Genomic DNA, 20,122 nt, shown 5'->3' with positions numbered 1-20,122 from the left:
ATATATCACATAATATTAAAATATGAGTTCAATATTAAAGTTACTATTATAACAGTTAGGGAATGGAATACCTTAGTGTTATAATATTGCCTTTCATGAACATTTGGCCTTATTATTGCCACATGTGTCCCATCTATGATATCTGAAGTAATTTTTTTCATAGAAGCTGAAAAAGCATTCTTCTTGGTAAAGTACTCAGCATATAACTGGTAAAATATAATTTCTTCCTTCATCCATCACTCCACTTCAGCATCCTTATCACTCTGGACATTTAACACTTTTTATTAAATTTGGTGTTGAGCACCTCCGTTATTTGTCCCACAGCTCTTGAGGCAGTGATCTGAGAAACATTGTGGGGGGCTCTCTGCCCAATCGTTAATCGTTTTTTAGAGCCAGATGCATAAAATGCTAGTGCTACCAGTAACTGCAACAGAAATACCAGCATTACAGCCATGCCATCATAACTTATTCTGAGATATAGGTACTATACTTAATTAAAAAGCAACGAAAATTAAAGTTGTTTTCTTACCGTGGTTTGGGAATGCCTAAGTGGAGCGAGCTCCCACACTTGACTCATTACAGTCTGCTTCCCAAGCAACTCCTTTTTTTATAAATTCCGCATCGGGAATATCCTAAAGTAGTCTACATTGTTTCTTAGCAAGCTGCGGGCTCGACGGCGCCTGCTACGCTTAATCAAATGGTATTGAAGAACATCAATAGTCTTAGCCAACTTAAAAATATTCCACCTTAATCTGAATATTATGATCTCACACTTCACAATTTAATTGTAATCAACAATAATATTGCTAAAAGGCAATGACTGCAGAATTGCGTCTCAATGGTCTCACAATGATCAATAGAACTGTCAAAATATTAGCAGACTACCAATTCGTGCGATCATTGAATTGTCATTGTGCAGCAGACTAGCAAATGTTCATTAAAGTGTCAGTGGTTTTCCATCGGAAAATCATAATGACACCATAATGACACCATTGTGTTAGCAGACTACCAAATATGCCAAAATTGACAATTATGAAGTCACTGATCGATCACTGACACACAATTGTAATAGCAGACTTGGGGCCCTGGTCTAAGGAAGAGCCAACAACAAACTTACCTGGGTGTTCATTTTTGTTATCACCATCTCACATTCTTAAATTGTCGAACACATTGTCAAACTGTAGGTACAGATACTATAACAGAAATTTGGATACACCACCAGAAATTGGTAAGAGTAAACACTATAAACAATGTGTTCGTATATTGACCGCTACATGAACACAGGCCCCCTACGTTAATATGATGACGATGATTACGAAGTAGGCATATGTACATAACCTTTTATTGTTAATTGAGAAATTCTGATTATGATTTATAGAAATAGGTAATTTCATCCTCTTAACCACTTAGTTGATCACACTCAGCTGATATATTAAATACGAATATGTGCCAAAGGAAAATTTAAAACATTTGTGATATTCTTAGAGCATTACTTAAATCTGGTTAGAAGGAGCACAGTGAACTGTTAAGAAAAGCTCCCACTACAACTATGGAGGTTTTTTTTGTAATAACCACTCAAAACTTACATATGCTTGTAAAAAGCCAGATTCCACTACATTCTTATTCAGTAGAAACATAATATAATATGTCTATCAGTAAAATTTGACTAATCCCATATTTTTTTCATTTCATTGTAATGTAGAAATTATCAGATAGAAAATAATATCGTAATTAATTTCAAAACTGTACTGTTGGAAATAAAACAAAACTGCGTTTGAATGGAAGAAATTTCGTAGTCACAGTATAATAAATACTATATTACAACAATACGAGAGGAACCTATAAATATATGCATAACGAGTAGCTCAAAGCAAAAGTTACACATAAAATGCATACAAAATGAGATGGAATTGTATATTCTTAATATTATTATGGTCTGTTTATCAAAGAAGTCGTAAGCTTAAGATTTAAGTTTAAAATTAGTTAAAATGAAATGTTAATTTATGTATGTATGCGCCTGTGAACGGCGGAGCAGGGAGGGCTCAGCCTAAACAAACACAAGATGTTAGCAGGTTCGATGCCTTTCACACCTGATATTAATGTAAATGCAGCTTTATCATTTGTGTTAGTACCACAAAAAAGTGAGGTGAATTTTGAGTTCCAAAAACTCTTTTCCAGCTTTTATTACACGTCCTTTAGACTATTCCGCAAAAAATAATTACATTTTTAGGCATTATCTGCTAGAGAAGCTGAATTTAGCATTTTAGCCTTTAGGTAAGTTTTATGTTTAATTTTGCCGCCAAGCAGCATTGTTGGAATGCTGTGTTCCAGTCTGAAGGGGATGCCGGGGTAGTTACAGACACATGGGGCTTACAACCTACGCCTCAGGCTGGACACGGGGTGGAACTTTGCAGGAAGCGTTCATTGCATGCCCTTCAAACTGTGGCTCTCTTTATATGCGATGGCTTTCTTTTTACTATCAGGTGGGGCATCTCCTTTGAATTAATACGATAAGAAAATGTATATCACTGTACCTATTAGAACCGATACTTTGCAAAATACCAGACATTTGATTTGTCACAGACAGACAAATGTAACTTTTTGTGTTGGAAGTTTAAAAGCATATGTTAAAATGGAATGATATAACGATCTTGAACATTCTAAGTAAAAAATATTCTGATGAACGAATATGACGCCATTCATGTTAACGTAAAAGGAATTACTTATTTGCATGGTTTATGATGGCTACTTTGAATCAAACCGGTTTATACATATTGAAAAATGAGTGTAATTTTAATAAAACTCATGTCAATATTAAAGAAGTGTAAGTTGAATGAAAATTACTTATAATCGAGTTTTTAAGACGAGTTAAGATCTTTTGTATTAATTCATTTAGTTATTTTAATCTTCTATATACATTACACTGCAAGCATAGACTGCTAGTTTATAATAGTCATATTCAGAGGGTTTTATACATTCTTTTGTATTATAACACTGCCAGATAGAAATCAAAACTATGAACAACTAACTATTGTCAGTGTTTCGCGTCCACGTTTATTACGGTTTTATACAAATCCCGTGGGAAACATTCGTTTTCCTGGGATAAAAAGTAGCCTCTGTAACACTCCGTCCTTTTTACTAATTCTATGTTAAAATCATGTTAATTGGTTGCTCAGTGAGGGCGTAAAGTAGGGTCAAAGAAACAGACAAACAAAGACATTTTATTTATAATATTAGTAAGTTGATTAGAAGGGATGAGTGATATCAATATCATTAGATCTTCCAACCAAACAGTCCAGTCTTATAAATAAGAAAAGATATAGTGAAATCAGTTTACATTGGAAGTAGATAGATAACATGACAAAGACAATCTCAACGAATTGTTTGTACTCTTTTGCAGGTAGGTTGACAAAGTTGCATTTCTAACGGCGGCATGTAACCGCTGCGTTCTTAAACTTGACCACGACAATGTCAGCAACAGAAAATGACGCCACTCGCAGAATTCGATCACGAAGTCATTTATCACCTAGATTATACGCGCCTACCTACGTACCCACCTCAGGGTTCCCACTAGCTTTGCATATTGACCTTCTAGTAACTTGTTGCAGACTCCGCTTAACCAGATTTACAAATTATGCTGAAATTGTTAATTTAACTGTGATGGTGTAAACGTTAACGTTGTTAAATCTAACATAATATAGATACGATCAGAAGAACGCACCCCGAATAAGTTGTTGACCCGCTGGCGACAGTTTGTTAGAAGTCTTATTTTAGTACTAGTGGAGCTTTTTGTGACAGACCTCGTCCGGGGAAGTACCACAGCCATGCTTATTTCTGCAGCATTGTTACTATGCTGTGTTCCGGTGTTATGAGGCTTAAAACCTAGGCTTCAGGTTGATGGACACAGGGCAACATGTTGCAGGACGAGTTCTTAGCATGCCCATGCATATTTCCTTGTTCATAGGCGATAGTTTCCCACTTACCGTGTTTTAGTTCGTCGACTTCCGCTAAAATAAAATCCCCGACAATTTTGTGAATTTATTCCACACATACATAAGTTCCTGACTCGTATATTTATGATATGATATTACATACGAAGTCATTTTAGAAAACAGAAATAGTATTATAACTAAGAACACTCGAATACATCACACGGATTCTAACACTAATATAGATACCCGCAAGGAGCTGTTCATTCGCGTCACACATCACGCTTTTTTTGTTTATGCCTCAATGCACTCATCTTTGGAAAAATTAATACAAATACCTTTGTTGCATAAAGTCATTATTGTTAAATGTCTCATTTTATCAAGAATTGATATTTCTATACATTTACAGCGACGAAACAATATTTTTACGTCACTACAAGTTAACTCATTACTGCAATCACACGGATATGGCAGTTATAATTCATCACATCAACCGATAGACGTCCACTGCTGGACATAGGTCTTTTGTAGGGAGTTCCAAGTTCCACGATTCTGAGCCGCTTGGATCCAACGGCTACCTGCGACGCGCTTAATGTCGTCTGTCCACCTCGTTGGGGGTCGACCAACGCTGCGCTTACCAGTACGGGGCTGCCATTCCAGCACCTTGGGACCCCAACGTCCATCCTTTCTCCGAACTATGTGCCCGGCCCATTGCCACTTAAGCTTCGCGACTCGTTGAGCTATGTCGGTAACTTTGGTTCTTCTACGAATCTCCACATTTCTGATTCGATCGCGTAGAGATACTCCGAGCATAGCTAATTATACAGCAGTTATAATTATACTACCCATACTCCTTATTGATTTATACGCGGTATCCTGTCGGAATGCTCAATCAGTAACAGCCACGGCAAAAGCCTCACGCCAGGCTAGACCAGAGAATATTCAGAAACTTTACATTCTCATATTACACCAGCCGAACATAACTTATAAGACGACACTTGTAAGGCCACGTAGGCCAATGTGTTTTCAACGCTATGTACGAGTATACCTTAATGATTTGCTGACACGGTTTGGGGTCAATTGGCGCCGTTTTTTTTTCTAAGAAGCCGATAAGATCCAGTTCTAGGTATCTAATTTCCAGCGTTACGCCACATACCTATCCAGCGACGGCGGAGTTCAGATGACAATCGCTTTGTTTAAAACCTATTAATCTTTCAATCTAGGCTGCCGTGATAATCAGACCTTGCTTGCAAACGAGGAACACGGCAAACGGCTAAATTACAAACAAACACACTAGATCGCTGGTTTGCTATGAACTCACGTTTACCAGTGGTTTCGCACGTCCTTGAATTAAATGTAATCATATCTCCATGGATCTCGCACGATATATAAAAACTAAAAAAAATTTGAAATTTCCATTTGATATAGATTTAAGATTAGGATGAAACTATCATTATTATGAAACATACATTACATTATAAAACAATTACAAAACATTACATCATACCTACAGCCTCCAATTCTCCTGCTTTCCGCGGAGTATAGCAAATTAAGCTTAATTTTAACAAATATCATGGAATTCTGCAAAGTAACGACTGATCCTATCCAATATTTAAAACTATCACCCATCTCCCATTTCCGGAGACAATGTGAATGTTTGTTGAATTCATCTTAAGTATTTAACTATTTTTGTAAATGATTGTCCAGAAAACATTAAAAGTTTATCCTGCCTACCTAGGTCTTGGTGATCGTCTGCAATAAATCCGCTGCAGGTTTTAAGCTATATAATTCTTTTCTCCTATGAGAGTGGAGAAATCTCACAGTCATCAGACGCTAGAATGCTGATGCACCGACACACAGATTGACCTAGATTTCAACGATTGACTAGGGTTTATAAGAATTAGGTGTTGGCATTGACATTGTTGTCTCAGGCGATCTAAATTTAGTGCTGACGAATAAATTCAATTGAATAATTTTGGAACAATTGGTCGGAAAGGGCAATTGGTGGTTAGGTGCCTGCTGCAATCTGCACTCATTGCTTCTATGGCGGAAGTAAACCTAACAATTGTTAAGATAATACAAATAATAGAAATCCTCGCCTTGTAAGCTAAGCTATGCATTATAATAGTTATAAGTTAGTGGAATTTCCTTTTCTGTGCAATTTTTAATAGATTTTCGGTGCTTTCCAATTCGAATTGTTTATCCAACTAGACAGTCTGAGTGGTCTGGTCGACCGCTGAGTTCATTCTAATTAGTACGTCGGCCATTGAAATTATTTAAACAATTATAGCTCATCAACTTTTTCACAAATTTGACCCATTTTATTCATAAGTATACTAATTTTGCTTGTTGACATCAAATTTATATAACTGCACAGTTAAAGTATAAAGACGCAAGCTTAATTTAATCGGAGCCATGGCTAAATAGGAGGTAGTCATTCGGGCGGGCTAGAACGCTGTTTACGTCTACACAAATCACAACCCAAATTGTAAGCATCTGAGTTTCTAGTACAAAACTGAAGTGTACACGTCTAATCATTATTTTAGTATGAAAATGTCCTGACAACCTCTCTAAAGTTCACGTTAGCCTCTTTGACTGGCAGCGTGGGCGTGATATTATGAAAAGATGTATATCAGTGCTATAAAGGCGCTATTACACGGTGCAACTGCTACCATTATACAGCCATTATATGTGTGATTTGTGGTCGTAGTGGCACATGATAGCTCAATACGAGTAACTTGCACGTTGGCCTAGCGGTTGCACGGTTAGTTAGCGAGGAGAGTTGTTTTTTTTTATGTGTCAATCGAGGATACGTTTTATCTTTCACTTATCAACGGAAAAAGTAATATTGTTTCCGAAATACTATGACTTTCGTTGCACCTGCCGAAGCTGCGTAATTTTTAACTATCTTTAAAGATTTCTGGAGATAAAAAAATGGGAGATTACGTTGAAAAAGGTAAGTACTTTTCCTTAAGATAAGCTAACAGAATCGATATTGGATAGAAGCAGGTGCTACTTTTCGGAATTCCATGATTTACAATGATCATAAAGCTTAATTTGCTACACTCCTCGAAAAGCAGGAGAATCTGTACGGTGCAATTCATAATTTCTACCATCGTTATACGCACGACAAACAGATCTTTGGCAGTGTACTCTCTACAGGCGATCTTAAGGAGATGTTGACTTTACAATGGACACTTACTAAGTCATTGTAAATGGTAGCAAATCCAGCTTAATGTTCATGGTATGGCATCATCGATGTTTTATCGGTTGTAATCTGCTTAATGCTTACAATGTTAGTTGTTAAATAGGTATTTCCATCCCTGAATGAGTCCAAGTCAAGGCTGAAGCACTATCTGGTTTCTCTATATAATTATTTATACGTATATCTTTTATTTTGAATTTCATGTATTATTGTATATATATTTATACATTATAGTTCACATTTATTTTTTCGTGGTGGAAAAGCTTTATGGCTACCTCTGTCCTTTTGGGCAGGACATAGGTAATGTGGGACTCGTTTACCCGAACTAAAAACCACCACGGCATGTCCCTCTCGTTGGCTTTATTGGACGTCCGGGGAACCCGTTGTATAATTCCCAGAAATAGTTTATATAATTTGGTATTTATACTATTCGTACTAAATGGTCTTCTGGACGAAATCTCTTTAGAGATAAGTTGTAAATTTTTGGTTCCAAATAAATTAATAAATATTCTTAGCAAAGGATAGCGGGGCACCAAGCTCACAAGACCGACGGACCAAGGTGCCGGAGTGGTCATGATCTAGCACCGGAAAACGTAGTTAAACCGAAGCTTGAGTAAAACTTTACAAGAAAGTCATGTCCAGCAGTGGACGCCTGCGGTCGACATGAAGACAAGATAATTATAGCAATTCTGCAGGTAACTTGCATAAAATGTATATAAATAGAACAGTTAAACCGTACGTAAAAGATATTTTAAGAGTTAGGAAAAACATAAAACACATCCTCCAAATTGTTATTATTATTGTAGCTATGCACGATTTATTTTTCATTCTTATGACTAGATGAAAATAATGATCCAAACGAAATGTACAGAATGTATTTTTAATTACGTATGTCTTATAACAGTATGTATTTATTTAATTATTCAAAGGATTCACGAATTTTAATTAGTCTTTTATCTGTTTAGAGCTGTATGAAAATGATCTCATTTTAATATTTATTTCACTACTGGCACTTGGCTGCAGTCAAATAGGGTAGCGGGCGAACCTGCTTGGGTTATGGCAGTTATGTTAAACCTATACCCAATCGGTATCGGCCCCAATCGGAACACTAAATCGTTTGGTAGCATGTCCGTCTCGTGAGGATGAGAACGAGCCATTGCCGAAGATGAATCAGACACAATGTCGATACCTAAATGTAAGTTAATTAAACACAACGCACACTCGTAACTGTACAACCTAATACTTATATTGATGCCACACTCGTTTTGCCCGCGTTCTTCATCCGTGTTTTTAACAAATCCCGTGGGAACCGTTTGTTTCCCTGGGATAAAAATCATCTTATGTTACTCTCCGTTCTTCCATTTAAATGCACACCCAAAAATCGTGTCAAGGTGTTGCTTAGTTAGGGCGTAAAATAAGGACAAACAAACAAACAAAAACGCTTTCGCATTTATACTGTAGTTTGGTTGACCTGGCCACACCGAAGCGATGGTTAGCTCGCGCGTAACTGCTCTACCAGTATTTAGAACATATCCATGTAGGGATCCTTGCATCCCATCCGATAATACACCTAGAGGGCACTTCATTAGATATAAAAGTGAAAACTTGTGACAAACTCGGCACATGGCCTGTACAGAGCCGCGGAGTCATATTACCGCTGTAGGTTTGCGGCGAATTTACCGCAAGGCTAGTGTGAAATTGACCGCACGCTACATTATTTATTAGCAGGCAAAGTTACTGTCCCTTTCATTACGTTCGCAAATACATAGAAAACACAAACACAAACGAATGAAGTCAAGAAAAAATAAAAAGAAACTAAAATGTGATTGACGCACTGTTTTTTTTATAGTGATAGTTGGAGCACCAAGCAGATGGCCCACTTGATATTACCTATGGCTATACTTAGCGATGAGGCCACCTTTTGTATCTGTAGTTTGTAAATAAATAATAAGTAGAAAACTATCGCCTATGAACAAGGCAACACTAAGCAGGGCATGCAAGGAACTCATCCTGCAACATCCTGCTCTATTTCCATCAGTCTAAAGCGTAGGTGTTAAGCCTCATGAGCCTTGAATAACAGCAGTTATTGATTGTTGAAAAAAATCTAAAAATGTAGCTAATAAAGTGAGTCGAATTCAAATTAACACAGGCTACAAAGAACTACAATATGTTGCGCGGTATCAAAATTTTGCTTGATTCTGCGATTAATTCTTAATTTAATTTATTAAATGGAATCGCTGCTTATTTTGGTATGATGCCATGAAAATGTATGCCTATATAAGTTTAAAATAAGGAGGTATTTCTCATAGAATTGAAAGAATTGGATCAATCAGAAAATTTGCCACATAGTCGTTTACTTCGAATGAAAAATACGGTACTGAACAATGGAAAGCTTTTCGTATGTTGACCAAAAATTATGTTTCTAGAATAATGATGATTTTTTTATTTCTTCCAATACAAGTTAGCTCTCGGCTGCAATCTTTCCTGATGTTATGCGATGAATCGATCTACATGACCTTGAACCGGAACATTAAATCGCTTTGCTGCTCATCGTCGGAAGTGTGGTAACTAGTCACAGCTTACGAGGTAATTTGCAGAAATAATATATTTCAAAATTGCCCCTGCCCCTGTGCTCACACGCAAACTAAGTATTTTTCCTGATGATTATAATTCGTATTGCAGATTGTCAAAATGATCTGATCAGTTCCGCGGGAAGCGACGGAGGACGAAAACACACTGACACCCACAGCAACGCCTCTGCCGTCCACAGAACTATTGTTTAATTCAACATTCTGACAAGGTCAATATCTATTTCCATTTTAAATTTCATCCGTTATCTCTCCGTCTTTCTTGATTTGCATCTAATGATGCGCTATATATTTTGGAGGTATATTTTTTAAGCTGCCTAGTCACTTAAATAGTGCATAAGACAATGTGCTTTAAATAAGAAAAACTTATCGAACCAAGAAAGAAAATTAGCATAAGAATATAAACATTTAAAAATAATAATATTATATATATGATCGGGTCTCCTCCCATAGTGAGAAGGTGTTAAGGCCAGTGCGGATTGGTGGACTTCTCGCACCTTTAAGGACATTATTAGCCGACTGGCGCAGAGGGCAGCGACCCTGCTTTCTGAGTCCTGGGCCGTGGGTTCGATTCCCACAACTGGAAAATGTTGTTGTGATGAACATAATTGTTTTTCAGTGTCTGGGTGTTTATTTGTATATTATAAGAATTGATGTGTATTATATTCATAAAATTATTCAACAGCTATCTTAGTACCCATAACACAAGCTACGCTTACTTTGGGAATTTTATATTATGGAGAACTCTCAGGCAAGAGATTCAAACTCGGCCCCCCAGACTCAAAAGCGAATCATGATATCACGCTGAAGGTAGATCCCGCATGTTAACGATGCATGTATTCAGATCAGCAGTCGTTAGCAACATCCTTCCGTGACAGTTTTGCCCAAGAGAGCACTTTAAAGGAGAAGCCATTGTACATAATGCATGCCACGTGCGCTGTTTCGCGTCCGTGTTTCTAATTAAAGATTAATTAAACATTGAACATTTTATTGCAGTTACTCATTCTACATAATTAAACTTTGTGATTGGATTTAACAAATAATATAACACATTCAACCGACTTCAGTGTGCCCCTGACTCGTAGTTTTATAAGATGAAGAAAGTAGCTCTTTCGTTAAACACTATCATAATTAATATTTAATGTTATGGACTGCCAAACCGCACTGGGCCAGCGTGGTGGACTACGGCCTTAACCCCTTCTCACTGTGGGAGGAGACCCCGTGCTCTGTAGTGGGCCGGTAATGGGTTGTGATGATGATGACGATGATTGTGTCTACTTTCATTTTTAGATATCAATGTGTCTCAAATATTATAATTATTTTAATTTGTATTATGTATTAAACTCTGGTATATTTATATAGAGTTTTGTAATGTTTGAATTCTAATAATTATATCTCTATGTTGTATTTTTACACTATAAATTTTGATGAATATTATGGTATTCATCATCATCATATCAACCCATTACCGGCCACAATGAGAAGGGTTAAGGACGTAGTCCACCACGCTGGCCCAGTGCAGATTGGTGGACTTCACAAAAATTAAATAATACTTATCATCAATACACACATCACCATGGAGCTCTAAAGTATGCGTAGTTAAGATGACTGATAAATGTTTTTTACGAATAATATACGTAAATACTTATAAAATACAGATAAACACCCGGTCACTGAAAAACATTCAAGTCCATCACACAAAAATTCTCCAGTTGTGGGTATCGAACCCACGGCCTCGGACTCAGAAAGCAGGGGCGCTGCCCACTGCGCCAATCGGCCGCCAAATAATGAAACACTCATCGTTATCATCTCACATAAACACTATCTTCATAATATTTACGCGCGATACGAGTTGTAGATAAACTTATGAAATACGCAGTAGTGATTGTTTGTTGGGGAGACATGCTTGACAGACGCTGAGTACAGGCTTATGCTACGAGTGACGTTCCCGAGGGACGCTTTGAGCAAATTATCTATTGTGTGATAATTAGTACAATTGCACAAAGAACATAGAGTAGTGTAGTAGAAGTGCCGAAACAAGCCCGAAAGGAAATGAGAAAAAGGGCAAATTCCATACTACGACATCGCCATCTAGCCCCAAAGTAAGCGTAGTTTGTGTTATGAGGACTAAGGTGACTGATGAATATTTTTATGAATAACATGTTTATCACACAAACATTTTCCAGTTGTGGGAATCGTACCCACAGTCAGGCCAGTCGGCCGTTTTCAATTCAAACCTAGAATGCCGTGCCTTAGGAAAATCGTTCAAGACGCCAGTCCCTATCATTATGCATAAAGCATGATATCCCTACTAATAAAAAAATGCGAAAAATACTCTGTTCGTTTATTTGTTAGTTTTTAGATTTACCTACTTTGTCTCTTCTATATGTAAATGTAAATGAAACGACCAACCTTGATCTATTCGTCTAATTATTACTTATGCATCTCAGCACATACTAACAGAAGAATGGCCGTCTTTGACAAGAGATGAGCAAGCATGTGAACAAATAATGCAACAGTAATTAGACTAACTGCCGATAATGCGTCGCGCACGTGTCTATCGCAGACCCACTAGTCGCGCAACCGGAGGTTGCCTAATGAAAATTTGTTTACTACATTAATTCAAAATATTACATAAAAATATTCTAGTTCATGCTTTATCTATGTTCTTATTAAACATAGACCTATTTACTATCTGGAGGCAACAAGTCAGCACCCGGGTGGCGAAATGTTTAAAACTACGTGACTTTTTTTTAAATTTCTAGTAAAACAAGAAATACCTAGAGTTTGTTTGAGTTTATGTTTTTTAGATTTCTGAAAAAAAGTAAAAAGGAATTCTTACAAAATACTTCGTTTTCCGCCTGTCTGTCTATCTAGACCTTTTTTCTTAGGTATAGGGTTGATATGTACCAAATGAAATTAATATCAAATAATCAAGTCTGAAATTCTTATATCCTTTTGTTTTAAATTTATGTATCAACGCTGGTGTGTCTTGTGATTTATTTCAGAGATCCTGAACTAGTACATCGACCAAAAAGGGGAGACGATTTTGGATTGATAAGCATTATAAATATTCAAGTTTGTAGCTTCGCTTTTCCAAAGTTGTATAAATATTTATTCCAATGGTCATAGTTATAGTTTTACGGTTCTACTGAAACTACTGCATATTTATTTTAATCCATCAACATCCTTAACGTACTAATGTAACCTGTTTTTAATGCAATCAGATCATTAAATTTAGAACATATAGAATCCTCATTCAGCCATTATTGTATGCAGTGCTTTGTGTACAAAAATGTTGCTAGCTCACAAACTTTTTCCCGTTTTCTCATTTTATGGTGAACGGTTTGTACATTAGAGGTAAAACAATTAGTGTCATATGCTAAATGTTATGAAGCGACTATCCATTAGTTCGAGAAACCATTCTTAAGGGGAGTGGTTTTTGATGCGATTCAATATTAGTCGTGTAACCACAGAATTAAGAACATATCTTAATTCTGTGGTTTATTTATAAAAAATCATACTAATACGTGAAACTTTGGGAACCTTTTTGGTAAACGATTGGACACCATTGAACACAATTTGGCACGTAGATATAGATCGTGTGCTAAAGTATTAGATTAATTTAGGGAAGGATACTTTTATCACGGTAACATTCGTAAATATCCTGGAAAGGTCTAAAAGTACGGCTATCCTTTTCACAATGCTCCGCTTTAGTTTAGATATTTGTAACGGAATTACTAACATTGCTCAAAACACATTTGTAGAATTAAACAAACACTGTCAACCAGTGGCGTGCCCTGGGTTTCTTACCAGGGTATGCATACACCAGGAAAATTGCATGAAATGGGAAAAAAACCTTCTCTTATACAGGCTACATTTCAATTTCAGGGTATGCAGTGCTTTTGTGCATGTATGAAGTGCACGCTACTGCTGTCAACTAAGATTATTCAAAACAAAACTAAAACAATCAAATTAAAATCTTTTTAGTTGTTCAATGAATTTAATAGAGATGGCAGATATTGGCGCAGTCGGATTTCTGTTTTTTTTTAAATTTTAAAATACACTCACAAAAAAATACGAAAACCCGTTTAGGCTCTAGCGCGTGACAAAGAAATGTATACCCTTACATACACTCGAAAAACATAAAATGGTAATTTAGTTGATATGTGCTTCAGTTACAGTTCTCAATTTATGGAATAGCCTTGAAGCTACAGTTACTCGATAAAACCTGAAATTCAATTGACTTGTTAAATGTGAAGACCGTAGGTATCGGTGAGTTTTCGATTAATTCGTTGTGTACGACCTAGAATGAAGTCCTTGCGAAAATGTGTCAATATTTAACGCCATTTTAATTGAAATATTCGGGGTCTGGTGTCCACGCTTTCAAATTGAAGGCCCCATAAGCATAATTATTTGTTAAACTTTTAACTAACTTTTGACTTTTGTATAGTAATAATTTAAGATTTTTTTTTCTGTTTGAACGCGCTAATTTCTAGAACTACCAGACTGACTGACTTACAAAAACTTTTTTATATTTGATGCTCAATTCTTAAGGAAGGGCTAGGATTGCAGGATTGATAAAAATTCTGAATTTATTTGTTAGATCGTTTAAGAAATCTATTGTGATTGTCCATTTTAGGTTATGGGTTGGGTACAATTGGTACAAAATAGGTTATATCAGGTAACGGGGTTTTTTTTTTTTTTTGATTATTTTGTTATTGTTTAGTCGCGAGGATTAGCCACAGCTATACTGCTATACTGAGCCAGCTCCTTTGTCACACTTTTTTTTTTTTAATTTTTATACTTTAACAATTATTTTATTTCACAAATGTAACATTTTACACAAATGTGTGACAATAAATACGATTTTTTTTCTTTCTTTCTTTAACACCACGATACGACCCTTAGGAGTCAAACAAACGTAATAATAGTTCATATTCTGGATGAATCGGATGTTGTAGTGGACGAAGTTGCGGGAAGCCGCCAGTCTATTCTATAAGTAGGTTAAATGTTTACTAAACATTGCGTCAGAGTAAGACAGGAACACTTGTGTCACCCGACGCCTCACGGCCGCGCGAACAAAGCCGCGCGCCTCCCCTAGCCCTACATGTACACCTAGTGCTGCCACTACAATGGTGCCACGGAGCGTGACGCCACTTTTCATATGTGCTACCCATTACATACTTATTTTCCGCTTGTTTCAATTTCATCCTTTCAAGACTTACTTAAAGCTATGTTCTCAGTACGACCAAACAAGCAATTACAATTTTAAAATCCGGTTAAGAGTGACTTGGCTTTGCATACGAAGAGGTTTCATACCAGGGTGCAATATGAACTATAGCATTAACATTATTAAGATCGAACAAATAATAATATTGTACACTAAATAAATACACATTCTATGAAAATATCAGTTTCCTACCTATTCATGAGATATAGCCCGCTGACAAGCAGCCAGAGAGCGTAGGCTTACTAGAAGGGCTCATCCTCTTGGCACGCTTCGAGTACGTATCCCTAAAACCGGTAAGAACCAGGGTTCCCTATAGCCCAAGAACAAACTGGGGTCACCTTTGTAACACAAAAGTTTTGTTAAACAGTATGTACCTGACCTTTCGTGATCTATTGCACTTGCAAACCATATCCCGGACCGGTCCAGGCGGTAAGTATATGTACGTAATGCAAAAAATAGTATTCAAATTGTTCCAAACAGTACAATTATAAACAAACACGGACCGAACGTTTAACATCGCTCTTATTTCGTTAAAATAACATAAAACCAAAGAATATATCTTTTTAAATCATATTTGTGTTGTAACTTTACGTTAAAATTGATAATTTAAAATGTTCCATCTTATTTTTCAAGTTACAGAAGAGAAAAGAGTGGCTACTACTTTTATAGGGAAAGCAATCGATATAGGTACATTTTATACCCCGATGATGAAACAAAATCTAGATCCCTAATCAAAAATAAAGATATGTTATCTAATTGCAAAGGATATAATATAATACGACTTGATCATGAAATCTCAGATGATCAGATAATATAAGTGATGGTGATAGCGAGCCGACACGAGATCAAAAAGTTCATGGGGTCGACCGCGTTCAAAAACATCACTATCGATTCAAAAGAAAAGATAAGATATGTTAAATGAGGCGCTCTGCTTAACCGTTTGGCGTACGATACATTTAATAATTGCTCTGAACCTAATAATAACTTGAACTTGATATTCTAGAAAAAAATCAATCACAAAGTTTGTAAAAAAATTAAAAAAAGGGCCACACAAATCTGCCTAAAAGATAGATATATCTGGAGATAACTGGCAGTGTACGTTATAATGTACGAGATAAATGGCGTGATACTAATATTAATTTGGAGCAACGAATATGAATTAAAAACAAATTAAACCTCAGCCACTTCTTGTTAAACTAATTTCGGAAAAAAAAATATTTACTCATTAACGTAAGTTTTGCATAAGTCACAGTTATAGACGCCTCCAAAAATCCTCAGGTGCCCATGTTCTTTATAGATTTTACGAAACGTCACCAAAAGCGATATTTTAACTAGAGCGATCATTAAGAATGCTGAACTACTTTGACTGGCTCTTCATAAAATTGTATATATCACTGCCGAGCCACATAGACCGCCAAAACCGTAGAAAAATTCATGAGTAGGTACCGTTACATTAATTTGCTTTCCATACAATAGGTACAAGCTATTCTCACACACAATTATATTTTGTGTATCATGCGCAAAGAGAGTGGCATTAATTTTTCCTTTGTTAACTACATTTCCATGAGTTAATTATTCAAATAAATAAATAGAATCTTCTTTGACCAAAGAGCAAAAGGAATCAATTATAAAAAAGTAAATAAGATCTTCTGTTGCCGCCAGACGCAGAATTTTTGTTGACAGTTGGCCTTCATATTTTGGATAATGATTACTTGTGTAATAACAATAACTATACGAACTTACTGGATCAAGGAACTGCTGAACTATAAAATCTTTTTGTAATAACGATAGCGACTAGGAACAGGTTTAACATATTGCAGCTTCTAAGAGGAAAAACTTTACATAAGACGTAAACATCTAACGCATGGACAAAATTTAACAAAGTGCTAAACTTGAAATATGTAAGCCATAATATGATCAAATCAGTAATGAAATCCGTCCAGTGAATCCAGAATGATTGACATAGTTTAAAAAAATTGCGTGGGACATATAACTCAGCAGGCCGATTCTCTATCTCAGTTGACACCATTGAGCTGTGTATATTCGCCACCAAATAACCTGCTAAATTCATATTTTGCATTCTGAAACCTAAAGTTTCCAACTGAGTTCATTTCATCTCGGTGGCAGGTTCAATTACACACTGTATAGTAATGGTTTGGGCGTTATTTTATGGTAACCATAACTTAATGGCTAGCTACATTTCGTAGGTATTAATACCTTTGGTTTGAATTGGGAATAATTTGGATTTTCACTCGCTCCTTAGCTTATAGCAGCAATTTTTCAAAATTATGAAATTTGAGAGAAAATGAAGGTTGATGACGAAATATAAATTATGATGATTGAACAATGCAATGTTGTTGTAAGCGTTGGATTCCAATACGGGCTTCGAATCTGCACACAATACACTGCGCAACCCTGTCATGACACACCACATACAGTTTATCCTTATGGGATATAATCAACCTTACCCAACCCACCCTTCTGAGTTCGGTATTTATACTATTCTTCCTATGATATAGACTCCATAAGTATAGGTTTATACTTGTGGAGTCTATATATTTATAATACTTCAGATAGTCTTTTTTACTTCAGTCTATAGAAATAATACTTCAGACGATGTAGAGGTACATGATTTACTGTCTGTGAGACTTATCGTTTTTGAATAAACCATTGCCATAGTTTTAACTGAAATTTATCAGATACAGCCCGAGTCGATCAGACCTATCAAATACAGAAGTAAAATCAGAAAAAAAATCTATCTAGGACAAAAAGATAAAACTAACAAACGATACCCACTTCTTAACGAGCACATAATATTTTAAATTGCTTGGATGCTTAGCGTGCAGTTTGTTTACAAAATATAAGCTAATTTCTTGGAGACGTCACCATGAGAAGCACAACACCTGTAAGGGGCTACCTTGGAATGTACCGTAATGTTTTTATAAATCAAATATTATCACTGGTACTGTCTCATAAAAGACTAATCATCACGTAAGTAAAAATCAACGACTTGATTAATTATTTTTATTTTATTTATTTATTTATTTATACACTTCATTTGTAAACCACAAATAGTAAAAAAAAAACAATGGACACAACAAAAATAAACTTAAAAAGTAGGATCGCTTAGTAGCGATCTCTTCCAGGCAACCTTACTTATGTAATTTAGTAAGGTTGAGTTTAACAGTTTATAATTATAATTACGCAAATTGTCTTTGATAGGCTGTTTTGCTTGAGTTGGTATCAATACATTCTTAACATTTCTCATGCAGTGAAAATACCACGTTAATTCTCTGAAACATGGACCTGATACGATGATGTGGTGATTAATGGAAGTAGCAGAATTACCGTCACAATATGTAATATAGGGCATGTGCTAGAATTCATTAGAAAATTTGAATTGTTAAATTATACGCACATCCCTCAAAAACACATAGACGTAACAAATTCACGGTTTTAAAACTCATGTCGGATCAAGGCAAACCACTTTCATCTACAGACGATGTATGCCCAGTCAAATCCAAAGTAGGGGATAGACAGAGTACTATGGATTCTACGGATGGAATGAAATACTGCACTGGCATATGGCCTAAAATGCATCTCAAACACGTTGGAAAACTGATAATATCCATGTCGAAGTTGATGCAAATAATTAAGTTCCTATACATAAGGTATCTAGCTACCTACCTTCACTTATTAAAAATTAAATTGTTAGCAAAACCAATACTGTTTTGATAAATTTTACATGTCCCTTTTGAAAAATTTACTTCTAGGAATTTTTATAGTACCACAGTCGTTGTCGAACTTAAAAGTTAATCATAACACAAACACCTATATTAACAATGTGCTGGCAGCTTACAATCTGGCATTTGTATTTGTGCGAATCAATTTACATTTTTCCCATAACATTCAACGGCAGGCAATAATAATAAATTCCAAGACACATCGACAAAGAAGATAGGTAGTCCTCAAATAAGTTTTCTTAAATGTCGGAACATACTAAAAGAAGAATAAAAGAAGGATAACAAAAAAGGATAAGAAAAACAAAAGAAACTCTTCTTTTGTTTTTTACATAAATGTCTAACAAAATTAATTTCATATTGAGTTTAGAAACATTAAATGTACATACCCTATGTGACATAGAAAAAATTATGAGATCTTTAAACTCCTATTAAATATGTGGGTAGGTAGTCTACAAAGATTTAAAAAAAATTCAGATCGTATAAAAATATTGACCAGCTAGAACTTGAGACCACAAATAACTATGCACGGAAATTTATTGCAAGAATACTTTATGAGAACTTGAAAAAAAAGAAAAAAAAATGAACCGTTTAAAAGATCGACAAATTGCCGCAGTTAAAACTCGAATAAAATGTAACAAAGAAATCGTAATAACAACGGAACACGATGAATACAACAGCCGAATTCCATACCTCGCAGAGACCCGCGAATTATTTAAATAACATTAAACACATGACTCACCTGAACGGCAGTCCTCTGACCTAACACGACGGTAACATTTAACTTGAATCTGGACTCGACTCCTCCAGTGTCACTCCACAGTCCGTGGATTATCACCTTATATGTTAATTTGCTAAAACAGTTAATTAAGCTCACATACGAGTTTGTTATTGCAAAGCGGTTAGTTTATGATTAATAGTTTTATTAATTTAAGTTATGCGCGGAATGTTCGCGGATTCGTTTCGTTCGTGTCGGCCGCTCTCGTGCACTTTTTGGGGTCACTCGGGGTCAGGTCGGGTGGTTGTTTTTTATTTCAATTAAGAGCAGTCGGTAAAGCGTGCGGCGTATACGGCGTCGGAGCGATCACTGAATGCCTGCGACTCGAAGGCGCGAGGCTTTGGCGGGATGCGCCTGCGCACCTCCTACCTCTTCCCTTTCCCGCAGGCTTTCGTGCCCCGAGATAAAAGTTATCGTTCCGAGAAAACAGCGCGACGCTTTACCACACGGGCACCGATACACTTTAGTGATGTACACAGATTATGTACTTCATAATATGAAGTCGAAATTGAAATATCATTCTGCAGAAAGGCCAAGGTTACATTTTATATACCTACATTGCGAACTGTAAAATATAATTAGTTTTTGTCATTATTGTTTTATCATTTTTATAGATGGACTAGCTTTTGCCCGCAGCTTCGCACACGTT

At 36.0% G+C, this 20,122-nt stretch overlaps 1 protein-coding gene across 6 annotated transcripts in view; it reads right to left on the bottom strand.

Moving 5' to 3' along the window:
• The window catches only part of LOC120628842, a 98,004-nt gene extending 78,238 nt beyond the window's left edge, over window positions 1-19,766 (bottom strand). For all 6 annotated transcript variants that reach the window (XM_039897473.1, XM_039897475.1, XM_039897479.1 and 3 more), the window contains exon 1: window positions 19,438-19,766. The gene's annotated coding sequence lies outside the window, so the exon portion shown is untranslated. The remainder of the gene's footprint in view (window positions 1-19,437) is intronic.
• Window positions 19,767-20,122: the final 356 nt, after the last annotated feature.

Source organism: Pararge aegeria, chromosome 13 (genome assembly GCF_905163445.1).
Source record: "Pararge aegeria chromosome 13, ilParAegt1.1, whole genome shotgun sequence".
Lineage (NCBI taxonomy): Eukaryota > Metazoa > Arthropoda > Insecta > Lepidoptera > Nymphalidae > Pararge > Pararge aegeria.
This window is presented reverse-complemented; position numbering and strand designations above follow the sequence as displayed.